Here is a 22,427-nt window from a genome sequence, read left to right as displayed (position 1 = left end):
GTTTATATTCTTATCGTCATAAATTTCTAGCTTTTATAGGAAATAAATCCGACATAAATTGATGCGGAGTCTACAATGGTGTAGTCTTATCAACTCTGCTCCCATTTGAATAAATAATACATATAAATGTGATACAATTATAATGCGTCTAGTACATTTATACATTCCAAGGACCTGGTCTGTTGCCTCAATTTTGACCTCACATAGGATTTCTACAGTCAGACTTTCTAGAGTACAAAATAATGACAATTCTCCAGCTCTTCAGAATTTTGTACTAATTTTCTGATTGTACATACTCTAGCTACAGTAACGTACAAATCAGAATCATGTTTTTCTCCACCTCTCTAATGTCAGACTGTAGTTATGTATTTATGACAATGTGTTTAAGCACAAATGATTACAAGCATCCAGTAAATGGTGTTTGGTTTGTCGCAAATGTTCAAAGCAATATAACGCGAGCAAGTTTAAAGTTTCGTGTCAAGAGCGAGAAGGTCATCTCAGCTATAATGGTCAACGCTGGAGCAATCCTACTGGACAAGGTGAAGAAGAGATCCAGTTACAATCTTCAGGCTTGTAAATAAGATTATAATAATTAAATGGAGCGTTGAAATAATCGTGATTTAGATCATTTAGTTTTAATTAATCAGCATGTAATATGTATGTAATGTATGTATGTGTGACGTATAATATGTTAAACAGTAGAAATTACTGGGTCATTAATTGTGGGCGAATTCAATTATTAGATTATTAGATCTTGTGCAACAATTTGCATATACATAATTGTAGGCCCCGTTATTTGTAAAGGACAGAATAAAATATTCCTTCGTAGAGAGAACAACTCTCAATTATCAACAATTTCCGGGGTAAAGGTGCGAGTCAAGCTCAATGATGGTCCAGTGGTATCCAGTGATGGTTATAATATCAATAAAGGGTTTGATTCTAAATTTTCAAAATTATCATAGATAGCCGAAATTACATCTGAATAGTGGCAAAAATAGGGTTAAGTTCGAAGATGACCAAGTCAAGTGCTTGACCTGTGGGGGTCAAAAAGGTGGTGGGGGGTATCATGCACCAAAATTGTTTTAGTGTTTAGAATTTGGTATGGAGGTAACCAGTGATGGATAATAAAGCGTTATGAGGTCGAATTAGAGAAATTGTACATAGAGGGTCGCCCATACCGATTTTTCAAAATTCTATAATTTGGTTGAAATTCGGTTTGAAATCTGCTAGTGACTCATATGCGATTATTGAGCAGTCAGATTTTAATGTTAATGTCCGTGTTATTGTTACTTATTTTGTTAAATATATCGCTACCGAGATTAGAAGGATGCTCCCAGTTCAAGCTTCCCTCTTGAAGACGTGGAAACTGGGTATTGGAAAGACTAAATTCGTAACGATTGTCGAAAAATTTATTACATCTTTAGATCTCAGCTCGAAGCCGATTTATTCAAAGTTTAAAGTGGGGAGCTTTATAAAGCAAAGTACAACTTTCATATGTTTTATTACGCATTAAATGCTATATGTGAAACCAAAAATGCAAAATTTCGTCACGCTTGTCTACGGTTAGTTGCATGCAGATGTGAAATGTAGGTAAAACATTTATGAACATAACCATACAACATAAAAATATCTAATTACCGAAAACAGTACAATGTGTAATTAAATATTATCTGAAGCGATTTACGCTAGTTCAGTATTGTATTCTTACTGAAATGACGAGGATTTTGGCAATTACAAAACTCATTTCCTACAGGAAATCCATTGAAATTAGATACATTAAAAAACATGTTATCCAAAGGTTTTAAGCTTATTCAAACAACAGGTATCAAATTTGGTTGCAAATTTGGTTGCCCACTGTGCTCATTACACCTTTGCAAGTATATCTCACACATCCACAACTTATTACCTCTAATAAAAATGAAAATGTTCCACTATTATCAATTTTTGCTCGCACACTTTGTATTCCGACCCACATTCTGTGAGATTATTCCTTTCCAACTGGAAGATTTACTTAAGTTGTCGTCCCCCCTTTGTGAAAATAATATAGGTATCGACACAATGTTATCCGAAGACCTTCCCCATACGAACAATGTTCCCATAAGATTATCAAGCAGAGCAAGCAAAAATATAATAAAGGAAGTAAATGATTGTTTGCAGTCATCGTACAACGAATAAATAAATTCGTTAAGCTAATAAAGAATAAATTGCCCTGCCACCAAATTTATTTTTATCACAATGTGAAGCATCGTGATAGAAATTCCCAATCAGTTGCTAATTTCCGAACCGTTGTGACCGATTGGATTGATTTGCATTTCAATAGCTTAATCACAATCTCCTATATAGAAACTGGGTCTGGAATATTCAATCAGTTTCAAATCAATAAAATGAATGTTTTCCTGACTATCGTTACAGGATTGGATGTCACACCTTTTGAGAAGGACGGAGATTTTATCTACAAAGTATCCGATTCCACGTACGTTCCGAATTTTCAAATGATATTTCTCAACACTACAATATTCAAACCGTTACTTTGTTTTCAAACCGTGATGAATGTTGGCCCAAAATTCAATACTTTTAAATGTACACCGTACCTTGGAAACATTCCGTTATATGGAATTAAGAAAGAGTTAGTGGTAGATTGGGGATGGATGTATATAGCGGATGAGGGGTATCTAAAATTGTTTGTTTTAACCAATAAAGGCGAACATTCTAACATATTTTCCCTCTATGATGTTCAATCAAGTGTTAACAAACTGTTGACAAAATTATTGAATTCTACCGTATACTGTTCGACTTTGGGTGGACAATTCGATAGTAATATTTGCACAGAATACAAGACTAGTTTTCCATTAATTAGGGTTGAAGATTCAACGGTGTATCCGCTTATTATGCCTCAATATACGATTGTTTTTGATTCCATTGCCTATAATTTTATAACCTGTCACAGAGCAAGAGCCTTAAGTTTCTCCATGTACTACACACCATACGATATACCAAGTTGGATAGCCATTTGCGCGTGTGTTACGACAATAACTGTCATATTGGATTTATACATCAAATTCTATCTGAAACTGAAAGCGCCATCATCATTCCTTTCCTTGCTTGGAGCACTGATTGAAGAATCGCCGACTACAAATAGTACAGTTGGCAAGGCTCTTTTCTCCCGAATTATTGCTGCATCATGGTTACTAATATCGACAACTATATCCAGTGCATATATCGGTCTAATTATTAACAAGTTCAATGCGCCAGTTCCCGCAACGTTGTATTTGACAATACCTCAAATAGCGTGTGAAACGCAACCAATAGGAAAATTAGCAGACGCCTTGAAATACAGAATTTCAAGGTGAAGAGATTTACAAAATGTACTTACAAAAAACTCTGGTTTGTATAATGAAAACAATTGCTTCAGTTCACTATCGTTGACATTCGAAGATCCATTGGATTTATATACCGTTCACTCAAACTTGGCATACAACTTCCATCGTGATCTGTTTTCGTGGATTATATCTAATAAACAATTAAAATTTGATGAATATGCTCTAGTAGATCCAAAGATGAGATGGTGGCCAAAATACCTTGTCAGTGGAAGAAAGCAGGTTGCTGTCACCAAAACAGTGGCTCGAGAAGCAATTGAAAAAGAGTTGATAGAGTGTGGCAAATCTGTATTTTGGGATTCAGGCAGAGATTTAGATTCGTATCTCGAGTATTTGAATAGGAATTATCCAACGAAGGAATTTTACAAGGGCAAAACTCAACTTCTCAATCGATTCCATAGATTAGAATTTGATGACACCTGGCACTCCAAAATACCAGGCAAGTTTGTCCAACTTGTGGAATCTGGGATACTCCCAATTGTTCAATGGTACGAGAAAAAAAATGAACAAAAAAGATATAAAAACGAAACGAATAATATATTGCGAGAAGATATAAGCAAATCTGCGATGCTAGAGAAAGTGAAGCCATTAAATTTGTTGGGGAATTTGCAAACGTTGTTCGTGATAATTTGTATTTGCTTTGCGGCTGGGGTTCTTTGTTTTTCTATGGAAAATTGTATGTTTTATTGGAGGATGTGGTCGCTTAAAATTTTTGTACTAGTGTCCATTCTGTATCGAAAATGTTAGCTTATTTGCAAAATTTACAGTATCCGTTCGGATAGTAATTAACAGTAATCCCATTACTCATTCGTATTGAGAAGGAATTATTACTTATTTTCAAAGTATTTACGCATTTCACCCAGCACTTTTTAAATGTAGCAGGTTTGGCTTGAAGACAGAACAATTCAAACCAAATAAATATATACGTTTGTTTTTCAAAGACTGAAATTTGGAATTTTATTCAACAAAAAATAGCTAAGTACAGGAAATGATCTGCTTAAAAATCTGCTTAAAATCAAGCAATCACCTGGCATCAAACTGGCATCAAACTGATGCCATCAATTTCAGTTAACTAGGTTATGAAAGCAATATTTGGTTACCGAACTATGGGTGAATGGTCAGTAGGAGTTGTGGAAATTAAGGGGAATGACTCCTTATTTACGGTTTCTCTGAGGAATCGCAGAGAACTGTGGTGTTGAAAGTGGAGGCAGAGGTCGCATGCCTTCAGTTTTCAATCACCCATATGTAACCCATATATCTCAAATCAGTCTCATTTTGACTGGCAGAGCGAGAGGATCAGCACCAGCACTCACGGTTTTAAATTTGGTGTGACTGGTGCGAGCAGGCATGATTTAGTCACCTTTGGTGTTTTAAAAAACTGGAATTTTTTTCAGCAGATTGTGAGAATCCATCCTGAAAAATGGAATTTGACGAAACTGATTATTGCATATGGAAGATTATTAGGTGTACTACAACTGAGCGTTCCATTTTGGTGAAAATCTTATTTGTAGCAAAAGATATGAACTTTAACATAATTCTCTGAATAAATACATACGCAATTTCATTAATATATTTTGCTACAAATAAGATTTTCACCAAAATGGAACGCTCAGTTGTAGTACACCTAATAATCTTCCATATGCAATAATCAGTTTCGTCAAATTCCATTTTTCAGGATGGATTCTGACAATCTGCTGAAAAAAAACGAGTCATAAATATAGCATTGCGAGGTATGGTGAGATAGATGTCTCATGTTCCTCCCCTTGTTTCTTAAGCCTGAACTGGTATGGCAGAGAGAGAGAAGCGCATGCATTTCTCTCACGTAATAATAATGTTGGAGAAAGGCAAACTCTGACGCTGTGTGTTCCCGTACCACGGGGTATGCGGCCACTGATAACTTTTCAGAGATCAAGATCAGTCTTGGGATTAAGATTGTACTTGGTGTCTGCATTTAGCATCGTAGTATGATGAGGAGATCAATTCCAGTATGCAATGCAATCTGGATTTTATCCCCTCCGGCTAATTAAGAATAATAATACGATAATACGAATGCCACTCTCTCTCCAGTCATTGTTAATATGTGAATAAAACCTCTTCCTTTTTCTTGTTTCCACTAACTAAGTTTCACCTACTGTGGCGAATCATACCAATCATTCCATATTTTGACCTAACTTTAATGTTAGATACAACATAAGATATGATATATAAAATAGGTTATGATATATTTGATATTACATTATTTTACATAGCACAATTTACATCTACTCATGTTTGACGCAACCTGCATGAATGCATAATTATGTATGTATGAATGAATCGACATGCAGATTATGTGTGTGCGAAGATAAATGTGTAACATTGCACTGGTTAATGAATGTCTTAAAGTGAATCGGTCGTTCAAGGATTTATTACTCGCGAAAATATACTTCTTATTCGCGGATACGTATCCACCCCCCCGAATTTTGTGAATCTTGTGCAACTTTTTTTTTAAGAACATATTCCAATAGGCGACTTATATTAAATTCAAACTATGTACTTTAGTAACGGTGTGAAATAAATGAATATTCATGAATGTGGTTGGATTAGTAGATCGAATTTTTAAATCACATATCTATACAGAATGTATGAAAGTTGGCAAAGTTCAAATGTGTACCTAGTAACAGATCCGCTAGTTTAACTCAGTTCATAATAAATGCACACTTTAAACTTAATCAAGAATCACAAGTTATACAAGTAATCCAGGTATATACGCAAAGTTGACTAATGCAGGTCCTGCATTATTCATACACTAGCTACAATAAGTTAGGATATGGTATGAACATGCTAAGTTCAGGGGATCGTTTCACCAACCCGCACTCCAAATTTGCAATCTGCACTCCGTACTCTTCGAAATTTTCGGAGTGCAAAACCGGAGCGTTTCACAATTGAAACGTTACTCCGCAATAATTACTCCGCAATTTTGCATACAATTCTGGAGTAATTCGTGGAATTTCCACGGTTTCCTTAAAAATTTACACATTTTTTTCAGTTGTGTCACCACCACCACTACGTTTCGTTTCATATAACAGCGAATAATCAATCCAAAAAGCTAATTTCTATGTGCAATATGCCAAGAAATAAGTCAGCATGAATGAACTTGTCGAAGAATTGAAATAATGCAACTGATTAATTCTAATAAAATGTTTAACTTTAACCGCAATGTTCATCTATACTTTGCATAAAAAGTTAAAAACTGCAAAAATTTTCATGCGGAGTGACCTTTGGTGAAACGAAAATAGTAATTTTCAACTCCACAAACTCCAAAATTCGACTCTGCAAATCCAATTTTGCACTCCGAATTTTGCAACTATGGTGAAACACTTTTCACTCCAAATTTGCAAAAAAAATTGAAGAGTTTGGAGTGCGGAGCTTTGGTGAAACGGACCCCAGGTCCCTTTATTTTGTGCAAGTTAAGCTACCAAATACATATATTACATGTATTTTGAAGGCAATTTATCAAGGAATCCGAATATGATAACGATTTTCAAAAATTTCAAAAACTGGCTGCACAATTTTGGGAGGGAGCGGGAAATCTGTGAATCGGAGGCAAAAAAAGTTAGCATATGGTTATGATTTTTGATCTGCTATTTTGTAAAATCATACCCTAGGAACGTGTTGGTCCTCCCATGGCTTCAATCACTGCTTGTATACGTCGTGGCAAAGAGTCCAGTAATTTCTTGGTAAAATCTGAGTCAAAATCTTCCCATGCTGCTGCCAGGATCCGTTTTAAGTGTTCCTTGTTGCTAGGATTCCGATTTGCAATTTTTCTTTCCAATTCTGCCCATAAATGTTCTATGGGATTAAGATCCGGTGACTGGGGAGCCCATGGAAGAACTTTTATTTAATTTTTGGCGAACCATTCCTTGGTTGTTTTGGCCGTATGGTTGTCATCGTTGTCCTGTCGAAAGAAACAGTCCCCTCTGATTCTTAATTTCAGGAATGATTGAAGTAAATTTTGCTGTAGGATGGATTGGTAGACATCCTTGTTCATAATTTCGTCAATGAAATGCAATTTTCCTGCACCATTTGTACTCATTGACCCTACTAGGTTATGATTTAGTGTTTGATCCTTCATCAATAATTTTTGTATCTTTAAACTGAATTAGATCATTAATTGTTTTACTAGGTTATGATTTTACAAAATAGCAGATCAAAAACCATAACCATATGCTAACTTTATTTGCCTCCGATTCAAAGATTTCCCGCTCCCTCCCAAAATTGTGCAGCCAGTTTTTGAAATTTTTGAAAATCGTTATCATATTCGGATTCCTTGATAAATTTCCTTCAAAATACATGTAATATATGTATTTGGTAGCTTAACTTGCACAAAATAAAGGGACCTGAACTTAGCATGTTCATACCATATCCTAACTTATTGTACCTAGTGTACTTTACGTTTAATGTACCTCCCCACAGATCTACATAAACCTGTATGTACCTGAATTATTCATACGTTGCGTTTATGCACAGACATACCTCAAACATTTATGAAAAGATAAGCCTACAGGTTATTGGTCCAATTCAGGTCTAATAAACGACCTTCACCCATTACCTCAGTGGGGAAAAGCGTGTTTCTTCCCACATTTTTTCCCACTAATTTAACAACCCCAGCATATGAATTTTGGTACCTTAATGACCCACTCCCATGCTTCCGGGGGTATCTAAATTGATTCCGTATAAAAGCAGTCAAGTTACCCATTTGGTTAAGAAACCCGTTGGACTTTGAGACAAACACTTTAATCAGAAAGTGCTTACATTCATTCATTCATTATTCAAGATAATCAGAATATGGAGTTTATATTTGATCAAAGGCAAATCTCCACATTGGTGAGGTTTCTATCGGAAATTTACAACACAATTTTGGAATTGAAATATTGTTTTATGTATTTGTGTAGCTCCTGCTTCTTGTCGTATTCAGTTATAAGTCCGTTGGAAAACCGTTCAATGAGAAGGTTTGTACAATCACCACTTTTTTAGAATATATATCTATCGAAATATTACGGAGGTTGAGCAAGAGTCAAATTTTGTGATTGTGCTGTAAATTTGATTGTAGAAGTACAGGACTTCCTATCTCTACAATCAAAATTACTGTCGCAGTCACAAAATTTTACTCTTGCTCAACGTCCCTATTATTTAGCTTAACAGCAATTTCTTCTGGATAAATAAATATTTGTGTGACTTTTCATAAAAAATTCCTCACCGAAATTGGATGACGATTATCGCCAGTAATTAGACGCATATGACTCTATCGCCATATGTAGTGATAAAGTTACATATTATCGATTGGTTATAAAATTAGACACGCCCTGTAATCACTATATCCAATTTGGTAACAGGTAGAAGAACCAATCGGTTGTAAATGTATCACCGTGGCGATTGAGTCATAAATTTTACAACATTTTTCAACAGATCCTTTATTTCTTCTTCATAAATCTGCTCATTTTTTCATACAAATACATAGTCAGTAATTCTCAGTAAATTTAAACTTATAACGATTCCACATTAATTAATTATTTCTTTATGCCTTGTTAATAGAAGGATTTCTCTTCCATGATTACAAACGGCTCATAAGTTCAACAGGTTAACCGAACCTCGCGCCAACAACGGTGGCGCGAGGTTCGGTCATTAAACCGGTACGGTTCGTAAACCTTCATTGTTTACGGGGGATGGTAAGAAAATATCTTCTCATAAAAATAAATAATTCTCAGATTTTAACACACTACAAACACAATCCCCCTCAAACCTTACGCATACTTAAGATTTATTTACATTTATGCATGTAAAAGGAATTGTTTTCAAGTTCAATTAAAATTGTACAATTAAAATATGTAGCTCTCCACCGTCCCCACAGCCGGTCCAGCCTTTAAGGAATCCATACCCATATGGAAGGCCACCACCCAATTCACCCCTTCCCGGACCTTTGACCTTTGAAAGTAAAACAGAGTTAACATTTATTACAAATTTAATATTTGGTTAACATGTCTTAATTACAAAACAATAATGTATATGGCACCACGGTGAAAAATTTATTGTCAGGCAGTATTAAATTTATTGGGAAATATGTTAAGAATTTCCCATTAATTACGCAGGAAGTTTGCTATGTAGCGCCGGCAATTTATACGGAACCTGCACGGAAAACTTGCTGACGTGCTTGCCAAATGGTCTCCCCCTTACATCCCTTCAATGCCTGGGTGGAACAAATCCTGTGTGTTGTGTGGAAGTCTGGGGGCGTAGTAAATAATTTGTCTCAATGTTCCCCATATCAATTATGCACACTCGTCATCCACGCTCATATCATGTCATACAATATTCTAAATTGTTAATAAATTATTACCCATTGCTAATATTTATGATTTCGTAAGCACGGTAATAATACAGTATTTACATATAACCGTGCAGTAAGAGGTAAGCAAAAAATATTTATCATGTCAGTTGTACGTTTTTGCTACACTCTTAATAAAATCGCTAAAAGACGGTGGCTATATATGACCTCACCGGTTTGGTAGAAGATTGCTACTAAATGGTAGGAGGTTGCTACCAGGTGGTAAGAAGCTTCCACTAAACCGCTAGCAATCTACTACCACCTTGTAGCAGTCTCCCACCAATTTAGCAGCAGTCTCTTACCAAACCGGTGAGGTCATATATAGCCATAATCTGGTAGCGATTTGCTTACATTTTATTTAGAGTGTAGTTAGGAATAAAAATTCTCTGCTCAGTATAAAATTTCCTAAAATCTTAGCGTATCGAACTTCTAAAATTATTTACACCGTGGATACCACTAAGTTATAAATTTCTCCACAAACCTTTACACAGAATAAAACCTGACAATTTTATACTTGGTATTAAGGCTGAATAATTTCTAAATATCTTTTTCATTTTGCATAATCAGCACCTACACACTGACAATTCATCCATGCCATTCTCCCCGCTCTAAAGGCGAGCTTTTTTTTTACAATCTTTTGCGTGAAACAAGGTGATGATTCTGTTTCATAGCATGATGTGTGACTTTCTATGTACGATATTTTTGATCAATTTTAAATAATGCTTTGTAATGATGTAAAGTTAAGTGACAAATAAGTCGCAATTACATTCATGCATTCATTAGTTACAGGTAAATATGTATAATACTTACCACTGATTAATAACTATTTCTGGACGAATTTCCTCAAAAAGGAACGGAAAGTGCAACTTACATACGGGGATGATGTAATTTTTACAAAATAAATACCTCACCAACAGTCAGGAGAAGTCGATGTCAAGAAAGAATCAAGACATAATTACAGCTAGAGGGGCTCACACAAAATATTAAGCAACATAATTCAAGGGTGCCCATGTTTATGCTGCGTGAAATTTTGATTCAAGTTTTCCTACAAGACATATTGTTGGTCCGATTTGTTTGAAACTTGTTTGGAATTTTGAAATTAATTTGAAACTTGGCATATTTATAGACCAATATATGTAGGTTGAGCAAATTGCAAAAAAATTGTTTCCTATAATCGACCATAACTGGAAATTTCTCTTTTTGAATGCGACCGATGGTAAGGGTACTAATAATAAATAGGCAAAGCTGACGGCTTCGTGAGCAGGCTAAACACACTTCTAGTAAAAAATTCGTTTACTCGTGGGGTTCTTGGGGATATAAAACGTGGTGCAAGAAATATTTAAGTAAGCAAGTGAGGAAATGTATGCCCGAGTTAGAAATGAAAAATAAGGAATGTTACTTTTGTGCAAGGAGTTTTAAAGAATTTTGCTCATTTGTGACACCGTGGTAAGCTATGTACATTTCGCAGTATGAAGAAAGCATAAAATAGTTGATTGTCCGTGGTGTTTAAGAGGGTTAAAATTACAATTGGAAAATATTAAATGTTAATTTTTATTTGACATAACATAATTTAAGAAAAATTTATTCTCATTTTATTTTTTACGCTGAATTAAATTACTCATGTATTCGTCTCTATCTGATTTTATTTATTTTTCACAATTCTTCGTTATTTTAGCTTGCATGTATGCGTGACAAATTATGTAGGTACATATATTGCATCAATATAGTTTAAGGGGTGCAGCTCTTAGTCCCTTGATGGGTGATTGGTTTGATAATTTATGCCTAATAAATAACATTCGTCTATCGATTGGCAGAATAGATTTGCAATATGGTTAGAAATTTAGAAATATTTATGCAGATCGGTTAGCACTTTACACTTGATTCATAACATCCACAAAGTCATATATGTACCGTACGAGATCTTATAGTGTTACATTATTCCCATTATATGTATGCAGCCATTAAAAGGTCAAGCTATGATGTAGGAATATATGTAAGAATGTTTAAACTTTTTGAAATAAGTAAGTAGAGCCGGTTAGTACAGGTTTGAAAATTAGCGCATAGAAATATTTGTATTATTTATTCAGATCAGATATCAGATTCTGACTTCATGCAATGAAACGAATTATAACCATGGTTGCAATTCTAACTAATTAATAACCAATTCCGGTGCAATTATCCGAAACTGTCTCAAACGGAACCCCTTTAGGTTTGCCACCGTGCAGTTACCGCAAACAGAACATTCTGTTGATGTGTCAACTTTGAAATCGTTAAACTATTAAATCTTGCTTTATCCAGAGGGATGCCGTAAATTCATGCACATTTATTGGTTTAGCTCATGCCTACCTGACTGAATTAAGATGAGGTTTGCAGTTTGCTTCCAACAAAAGTCTTGAATGACAAGTGGAGTACCGTGATCTACAAAATTAGACCCAAATTGAATCTTCATACAACAGCAACTTCTTACAATCTTCCTGGTGTATTTGTCTGTCACTTTCTTGATTGACTGCAGACAAGCAGTTGACCTCTCATTTATTAAAGCAGTCAATGTATACGCTAATATGTTAATTGAAATTGCATCAATAGCAAACATTCCGAACATCAACAGTATCGCAGGAGGAATTTCCGTATGTAATTTAATGCAAACAAAACAGGAAACAGTTTGTGTTCCGATCGTGCAAAACAATACGGCTGGCATAACTCGCTTTGATAAAAATTCATTCATCAGTACTCCTAATAGTTGTAAATTTCTGTAGGATTCGATAACTATGTTCATATCGCCAACTTTGATGCGTTTGATAGCCCTGTTCAATTATATCAAACTTGAAATACAATATAAATTAAATGTGTAAATTCATTTATCTACCTGTTGAGCTTGGACAGGTAGCTTAACAAACATGTCGATCCCACAAAAAGAGGGTAAACTACTGCAGATGATCCCGACAAATACATGTTAACTCCCAATAGCAATTCAAACACATGAACCATTATACGTATTACTATCACTCCGGAATTCTCCTTATTTCGACATATGCATGGTAACATAGACAGAATGAAAGGTGGGGTACAGGGTCTGTTTGTAAGTAGAACCATTTGCAAAATTGGTAACAGTAATGCTGAGAACTCGATCATGCAGACCAACACTTTCATGAATTTTACAAACGTTGGGGGCACTAGATTTGATGATGCTTTAATAATTGTCTGATTCTTTCCACCGTTGGACTCAAGTTCCAGAAACGCATTCAAAACTTGGATTTGGGCATTGTTCAAACCATAGTTCCACGGCATTATGGACGCTGCTACATAAATAATCCAAAACATGAAACCGACCAATGTGTCGGTCATGGCGTATGAATTGAAGCACAGATTATAAGACATCATGACAGTGTACAAAACGGATATGATACAAAACCGTTTAAATGCCACAAGTTGGTTTGAGGCTACTTGACTAGTAAGTCGATTGTTTGTCAAACTTGAAAGAACTGCATTTTAGTGTGCTCGACATGGTGAAATTGTAACGAAGTAAGGGTAGAAATTCTAACGTGAATGGATTCATTATGAAGAAATTATGTAGAGGAATTTGATGCCACATAAAACGCAAGGCTGGACTGACTGGCAAGCATACGAGCATAACGAGTTTTAACCATACTGAACAATATCTAAATAATTAATTAAAAGCGAATTTAATTTCCCACCGAAATTATACTAAATTTTATTTATTTAATTGGCTAATGCATGCCACCAGTCGAAACAATGATATTTAGTTAAGCATAAATTATTTTACTGTCTACATAGCTTGCTTCATGAATTATTCTGCACATACACGACAAGGGTTTTCATCAAGGTGATACATACGTAAGGAGTCCATACATTACAGTGGATATAAATACATATTCAAATAAATCGAAATATTTTGCAATATTCTGCTAGTGAAATATATGAATATTGCATCAAATATTTATTTTGCCACAAAGGCTACTTAATAAGTTAAATTTATTCACCCTGCCCAAATAGTTTAAAATATCTCTCGCATTATATGAATTTATTACAGCTTTCAATGTTAAGACATTTGATACATAGTTGGATTGAGATATTTATTAGTTATGATTGTTGGGTTATTCATCCTAATAAAATAGGACGAGAATGATGGGGTTATCTAGAGAATCCAATAATTATTAGGAGAATATTATTTCAAAATAAGTAGCTGCGTATGTTAGGAAATAATCTATTAGTAAAATGCTAACGTTGGCTTACTTTCTTAGTTAAGCTCGAATCCCCTAGGAGGATAATTATTTTGCTGGGAAGAACAATGTTACTTGTGGTTGGCATTTGTTATGCATGGATGTATTCCTCAAAGCAAGTGATAATACACTCAAAATAAACTGTTAGCAATAATTTTTAGTTTATATTTAGTAAGAACTTTAACATGAATTCCATAAATGGAAATTAATTGCTAATTGGGATTCATTGTTAACTACTTTAAATATTAGTCGCTATAAATCAACTAATTATTTAGCACACCCCGGCCCGACGTTGAATTACTGTCCGTGCCACAAATTTTGTGCCTAATGTCGCAGCCAACAGAAATGTATGTAAAGTGCCAAGGTCAACGTCATCAGCTTCATCAGCAGCAGAAGAAACGACAGCAGCAGCATCAACACGAAGCCAAGAATAACTCAACGAAAGAATAAAAGAACAGAACAGACAGGACAACGGGGTCTTTTCCCATCTGGGGAAAGATCAGGCAGGTTATCTCAACAAAACAGATTCAGAGCAGGGAAAGAGAGATCAGAGCAGAGAGTAGGTTAGGATTAGCATGTAGTCCGGTTTAGTTTAGTATGTAGGTAGGTTAATTAGTACATGAGTAGTATGTAGTCTAGTTTTAAGAGGCATGAATGTGAGTGTGAATGAGGAAAATAAATAGAATTACTTACACAAGACACACAAACAAACAAAATGCATGTTAAAGCTGTAAATAAGGGCATCTCCCTTATTTACAGCCGCAACACTAATTGCAATCAGCAACTATGGAAATGTAATGACCGCATCAATAATATAATTTGAGACCGTTTGAAAATATCGGACTAGACTATTCCTCGTCACAGAGGTGAATCCTGCCGCAGTGGTTTTAATAAATTGGCATGAACTAAGAAATCTCCTCTCAGCCAGGTCCTCCGTTTTGGCCCAAGAATCTAGAAAACTTGCCGACATGTCATACAACACTGCGGACATTTGGAACTGGGCGTATGCAGAGGAAAGGGTTAGAACTGCGCCAAACGGGAAGAATACAGAGGATGGAAACTCCTCCAGGAAGAAGTGGTTCATGCTCCTTACAGTCAGGTAACCTAGCCCAATGGCGGCGGACAGGTTCAAAAAGGCGCACATGGGCACGGCCATCTTTCCCACTGTGTTGTTGAATAAATTTGACACGAGTTGGGCCATTCGGTAGACTTCCATGGACTTCTCACGGACTCGCAATTCGTCCCTTGTCATGTCGCTATCGTAGTTGCAACTGTGGAGAAAATCTAATTGATTAATCAGTTTTTTTACCAGGTATACTGCCGAGGTGACAAACGAGCTAAAGAGTTGCACAAGAAAGAAAAGATCTACTTGCCAACATTATTGAAAGAATTAACAATTTGTGACAGTTTTCGTTGAGTTATGTAGGATTTGTTATAACAAACTGCCAATGAAAATTTCCTCAAGAGGAGGGGGCAACATCGTGAGGTTAGTGATGACTTGGGAAGTCAAAGTACGCATTGTTTGGAGGTAGGAATTAATGACCTTGTATGAAGTCTATCAGGTTTATCAGTCTCAGTAATTTGCATTGTATCCAACCTCTTCACATTTTCATGTAATAATAGTGTTATCATAACCTAACCAAGAAGTCTGAAATTGTTTCATACTACTTCACAAGCCGTCTACTTATTTAGAAGATTTTGGCCTGTTGACAAATTTTAGCTCGTTTGACACTTCGGGCTGTTCCCTCAAGGCAAATACATAATCTTGGATTTTTAGAATATTTACTGCGCTTCTTCAATCCAAAACTCCAATGACGTTGCATGAGCCACAGTTAGCCATCCCAAGAAAAGAGTCCCAGCCACGAGATGCCCCGATGTTAGAATATCCTGCACCGCCCCCAGTAAAATTGCCCAAGACGGAGCATCATCGCCAGTTTCAGCCGCCCAATAACGAGTCAAGTACAAGGGAGCCTTGTAACTGGAACAGTATCGCATTACAGAGAGCACAATTTGAGCGCAAAGGACGGGGACGGTTATGTTCATGAAGAGGCCGCCTCTTTTCTTCCACTGTGATATTGTCAGCACGTGCTCCGCTGTGTTAGCAAAACCAAATTAGGTGCATGTTGTTTTTCCCAGGATGTGATACATAGAAGAATGCCTTCCAAGAATTTTTATTTAAATCCAATGGGTAAAAAGTTTCTAAGGAAGGGGAAGACTTTGCGAATTTGTTTGCTAAAATTTGGACAGAACTCTATCACACAAGTGTATGAGTAATTCAAGATCCATATTTGTCACCACTACTTAAATTTAGGGACAAATTTGGAAAATTATCAAACTTCGAACAGAAAACGAAATTTGTAACGTTTTTTTGCTATGAAGGATTAATAGACAATTAGCACTTTGTCAAGGGCTTGGTCAGAAAATGGCCTGAAAAGTATCTGGATATGTCAACAGGTCCCTTAATCACGTCCCTGAGATTCTGCATGCCGAATCTCGTGGATTTTAGCATGCGATTCTATAATTATCCCGAATTTAACACTAGACCATACTGAGGGTTTACATTGCATGGCATTCACAAAATCCCAAAGCTTTACGGATCGTCCATTAATCACTCCTTCGAGTTTGTACTTGTGTTCGTCAACTCACCAACAAACCTCCTATTAAATGCGAACAGTGTGTTTGCGTAGGTCCGCATGGGTTCCTTGAAATATAGGAAAATGCCGGTCAGCATGGCGGAATGAAGCTGCCAACATGCGCTGGTATAGAGCTTGAAAGGAAGCCGATACGAGGCCGGAGAATCTTTGACAATGTTTATTAGCAAAGAGAACTGGAAAACGGTCAGAGTTGAGGAACAAAACAAGGTGATTAGCGACCCAAAGCTCCATACTCGTTCCCATGTTGGGCTCCATCTTGTGACCTCAAAATTCTTGACGCCATTCTCCCCTTGGATTTCACCCCAACTCCATGGAAACATAAACACAGCCCGGCCAAGGGTTAGAATTATCTTGAGGCGCCAAATTACACCACTACTCAGCAAAAAAGGTCGAATTGTAATATCCTGTGAAGGAGAATCACTATCTATTGACTGGGCTTCCGCAAGGGTTAACGTTTCTGCGATAAACTCAGCTCGCCCCGAGCCACTGTCGCCACTGCAATATTTCATAGTTACTCATGTATAAAATATAATGGGGAACCTCAGTCATGTCTCAAATATTTCGCTTAGGTCGCTTGGTTAGAAATTCCGCTTGCGTCAACCAGTGTGCGCATGAGACAGCCAATCAAAATGCCCCATTTTAAGCGGACTAAAATTCTTGAGAGCGAGGCTCAAGAGTAGAGTTAGAGTAGCGAAATCCTGAAATGTCTTTGTTTAGGTTGGAAAGTCACTTAAATTTCAAATCTCCCACTAAATCTCAACTGTTCGCCGTACAAGCGAGATTTTTTAAGCGAGGTGAGTTCAGACAGAGCTGCCTCGCTTGTGCGCCTACGCAGCGACAAGCGACGTAAGCGATATTTTTTAGAAGTGACTGAGGACCGCCAATACAAGGAGTAGACTCAACTCATCATGCTGACAATGAGAGTCACAGATTTTGATTATGTCGTTGCCTTAGATTTTGGATGTACGTACGTACTTAGCTAATTCTAAGTATGTGAGGTTAATACAGGGATAACTCCAAGCCAGCAGGAAAAGAGGCAATTAACACTAGAATAAATAGCCTTATTTCCAGTTCTCTATACCTTCGCCAAATACATATACTATGTTTCAAAGATTTTAAATATCTCACTCGTGGTCCTGAAAGTGACTTTGTACATAATATACGAAATTTTTTTCGAAAACATGAATAAACCCGGTTAAGACATATGTGCAAAATCGTCGCAACGATAAGTGCACTTAATATAGAAATGCCTTCAGTATACTTGAGATATGTCGTTGGGCACTTTGGTATGGTCCCTGCTGGTTAGAGTGAAGGCCCTTTTAGTTGAAGGAGGGAAACTGATAGGGCGGCCAAGGAGTAAAACCATACTTCACCTTCTTCATTAGCTTAATATTCGGACGGCATAAAAATCTGTGACTTCCCAGTTGACATGCCACCCAACTTATCGGATACTCTCCAACACACGTACCGCTTAAGTATTACCAACTTATCCTTATCTATCGTGGAAAGCAATCCCAAACCGGAAATCTATGATTTAAAATTGATTATTTTAAAATTCCAAAAGCAAAATGGCATACTTTTCAGTAACCTTAGACAAATTACGAGCTCGCCGTTTACGAAGAGATCCTGGATTCTGCATCCTACAGGTGAGTGTGGGGACTTGCTGTCTGGTTAAAGTAGAGTAAACAACGAGTTAATGGTCTTGTTCTTAGCACGCCAACCTCAAAACAAGCAACATTAAATAACTCGACAATATAACTCGTCCTACTAGTGACGACGTGACAATGCTCAGGCCTTTAATTATGAATATTTATGAAGACTAGACGACTGATGAGACGACTAAAAGAAATATGCGACGTCCAAATTCAGCTCCAAAATACATAACTGTTCAACGAGCCCCAATCTAAGGCGACCATAAATATTACTCTTCCTGTCCAGACATGGTTGAAATTCTAATAAATAACAATACAGTCTCGTGCAAATGAGTTGACACTCCGAATTTTTGTCGCTATTCGCATAATCGCTGTTCGAGTATCCTATTAGTCGAACGACCAATACTTAACAGTAAGTATTACAAATTGAGTAGTTATCTCAGCAAAATGATTTTTGTGTCGTTGTAACGAGGGCAGGTAACGCGTATGACTAGTATTTTTTGCTAGGGTTAATTTTGTATGTATTTCTTTTGGCCAGTTTTAATCCACACAGCATATGCAGCCCAGTTGAGCATTATAAATCTCACGTTAATGTACGTGGTGCTCCAAATCAAATAAATAAATGTCTAGTAAACTGATCACGGTTAGCATGTCGTGAAGAATTGTGAATCTAACTTTGGTGAAAATTAAGGTCAGAGCCAAGAAGAAAAATTTCTATTTTTTGCGGCTCTGTTTTTCGAACGTTTGAAACTATAGTTTTCAAAAACATGTAAAGTCATTGGTTGCACCAAGCATTCTGTATCCACGCTTTTCACAATTAAATACACTCATTAAAGCAGCATTAAAGCATTAGAGCAGTTAAAAAATTCTTGTGTGCGAAACTCAAGACCAAAATTGAGCGGCCTTACTCAGTTGCACCGGCTTGTATGTATAAAATCTAGTCTACACAGTTGCCCACAAAACACTTGACATGCATAACTTGATTGGATCGATTAAAATTAATGGAGGCGCACGTCCAGTCCTAGTCTGTCAGCCAATCCTTTCTCGGTCAACAACTTGCATAAATAAAGTGTTGACGAGTGCCATTGTCTGTGAAAGATTAAATAGATTATATACGTATATGCCAAATGTTATATAAACAGATTGGTAAAAAATCGTTTTCCATGAAAATTTAGAACCTTTTCACATATTTTTGGAAATGGGTTAAGAATTTGGGTATAAGCTTCTTTCAATTTATATGGATGTGTATGTATGCAAGAACAAGCACCCCCTGCCGTTCAAGAACCATGTGCTTTTCATTCTCATAATATTCAGAATTTTATATAGGAATTGATCCAGAGTTACATTGTATGCTATTTACGAAGAAAGGGTCATATCTCTAGCCAATTGAATGTTAGGGTTCCATCCATATGTGCCTTCATAAGCACGCATAGTTTACAAAACCACTTTCTCAACTGTGTGCTTTTCAGAAATTAATTATTTGGTTAATAAGGAAAATCACTGTCGGTTTTCCTGGCTATTTTTTCCCCCGTCAAAATTTAAATTTTTTTCAAAACTTGAACTTTCAGTAAATTTAGTTGCATCGTATGATAATGTAATTTAAATTATGAATTAATCTTCTGGCGCGCCGGAAACTTGAAGCATTTCCAAGCATTTTGGAACATTCAGTATACAAAAGTCATGAACGAAAGATTGAACCCTTCGCAGCAGGAACATGTTTCAGATACTTTTTAAACACATTCTACATACATGCCTACGGGGCAGGTCCTGTTAAAGTTTAAGTTTTCAATTATTATTTTTAAAGCGTTTGCCTCGATTCGCTAAAGTAGGCGGAATTTAACTTGCGTCATTCCTAACATACATATTCTGTACATATGTAGATCAGTGTGCAAATGTATATGAAAACCAGGGAATGGAAAGGTGAATATTTAACAGGGTTTATGTATGGCTCACTACTACCGCAAGTTCCAATACTGCGTGATAATTGTAAAACTGGATTTAATATTTACTCTAGAATGTGGCCCGTCTAATATAAAAAATATCGATTATTTGAGCTTTTTGAGTTCATGCAACCGCAATAATTTACCTTACTTGGGTTAAGTTTACCTGGTTGGGCATAGTGTAAAAAAATCTTTCACATTTGGAAAAAAAAACAATTTCTGTAGTCCGTTCCGTTGATCAAATGAGTTTGGAAAATTCTTCTTCTTCTAGAAGTCCGTGACAATATTTTAGTCTCTAAATCGATTAGATAAACATGTAAATACATGTTTATCTAATCGATTTGGGCCAATTAGTATGATGCTGACAAGGAATCAAGAAGGAAAGGAAGTCATGAAGGGGATTCATGTCGCCAGTTGAGGGAAATAAAATCCCAAGTATAATACAATTTCCTTGTGTAAACTGTTTAAATATTTAGGTCTAAATAAATAAATACGAGAGAAATAAACAAAATGCTCGAGTCATTATTAGTTGGAGTTCCATTTACCTTCAATGCATTCATTACGTGATACATATATGGAAAGATCGTGCTCGCGGGGAAATAAAATTCCATTCTTCCCACAAACCATTGGTCACTCTAATGGAATTTAGTATTTCTAAAACATGAGTAAATTTAAGTCTTCATGTGCATACGTACATATATAAATACATATACAATCGTGATTATTTGTTTGCATATCAACTGTATGGTCATATCCCGAATATTTTTATTACCTTGACTACAAGCAATATTTTATTTTATTTTTTTTTCAATGCGAGAATAAAAAAAAGTGTTTTAAAAACCTGTAATGTCACGAACTTCAAGTAATGAACCCGAACCAAATATTTACATTTTTCGGTTGTACTTTGACATAAAAAGTACATAAAAATACACATTATGTTGCTACGGGATACTATTTATGTACACTTATGTAACTATAGAATACAGAAGCGTAGGTTATAAAACAAATTGTATTGCGTGACAGTGTTCTGTGAACCTTGTAATAAATAATTAAGTGTGTCGTTGCAACCTCTTCTACCGTCACCACTTTCTTCATGTGCCTCTCATTTTAGACCTGCTTCTTATCAAGTAAACATGCCGCTTTCAATAACTTTTGGAAGTCGAGCTCAACGGAATCCGTTGAACGATTGAGAATGACCATGTGCAGTGCAGTGGAATGAATCACATACGTTATATAAATTACTGCTATATCGTAAATTGGTCTTCCTGAAACTACACGTATGTATGTACGCACAAGGGAAATGGTCCATTTCAAATGGGATACAAAGTGCGGAAGGACCGATTTACTCCACCCTACATATTGCCCCCATCAGTCAACCACTTGACCGATTTGACTCATCTTTGAACTTCGCATTTGCATGGTACACACGTGTGCCAAATATGAAGTTAATCGGTCCAGCCGTTTTTGCTGAATCGTGGGACAAAGTAGTAATGCAAATCACATCGCTTTGTGCGTGTGAAAGCGGTTTTTGACTACGATTTCCATATGCTAGTAATCATAACAGGATTTCTTTTGCCGTTACGGGTTGGTCGAACTGGACAATTTCCGGGTTTCCAAACTTCGAAGGGAGAACGGTCTGCATTCGATTAAGAGTTTCAATATGTGAACGGCCTTCACAGCGAGTATCCGTCTAAGGCGGGATCGGTGGCGCAAGGTTGAATATGTACAGCTAAGGCAGATTTTACCATATGTCTACCAAAACAGGAAGATCAGACGCTCAAGGTTGCATTCAATGGTTAAGAATAACATTAGTCGAAATATGTTTATGTATTTGTGTGCATTTAAAAATTAAGGAATTGAATAAAAATCACCAAAAAGTTTACATAGTAAAGAACAGTTCGTTTCTGATGCGTTGTTTATTAGTACATCCTTATGATACAATAGGGAGGCTGAGCAAGAAGCAAATTTTGTGATTGTGACTATAATTTTGATTGTAGACATAGAAAGTCTTGTACTTCTACAATCAAATTTACAGTACAATCACAATATTAGACGTTTGCTCAACCTCCCTAATGTTCCCAATATGAGTAGATTATTAACAACACTCTGAATATTTAGATAAGTACCAAAATTATTGTCTCCTCACTACTTCCACTTCCACCCCCACGACGTACTACCCGCGTTTGGGTCTTGTTTGTGAAC

The sequence above is a fragment of the Folsomia candida genome, unplaced genomic scaffold (assembly GCF_002217175.1).
Source record: "Folsomia candida strain VU population unplaced genomic scaffold, ASM221717v1 Fcan01_Sc067, whole genome shotgun sequence".
NCBI classification, from domain to species: Eukaryota; Metazoa; Arthropoda; class Collembola; order Entomobryomorpha; family Isotomidae; genus Folsomia; species Folsomia candida.
This window is presented reverse-complemented; position numbering follows the sequence as displayed.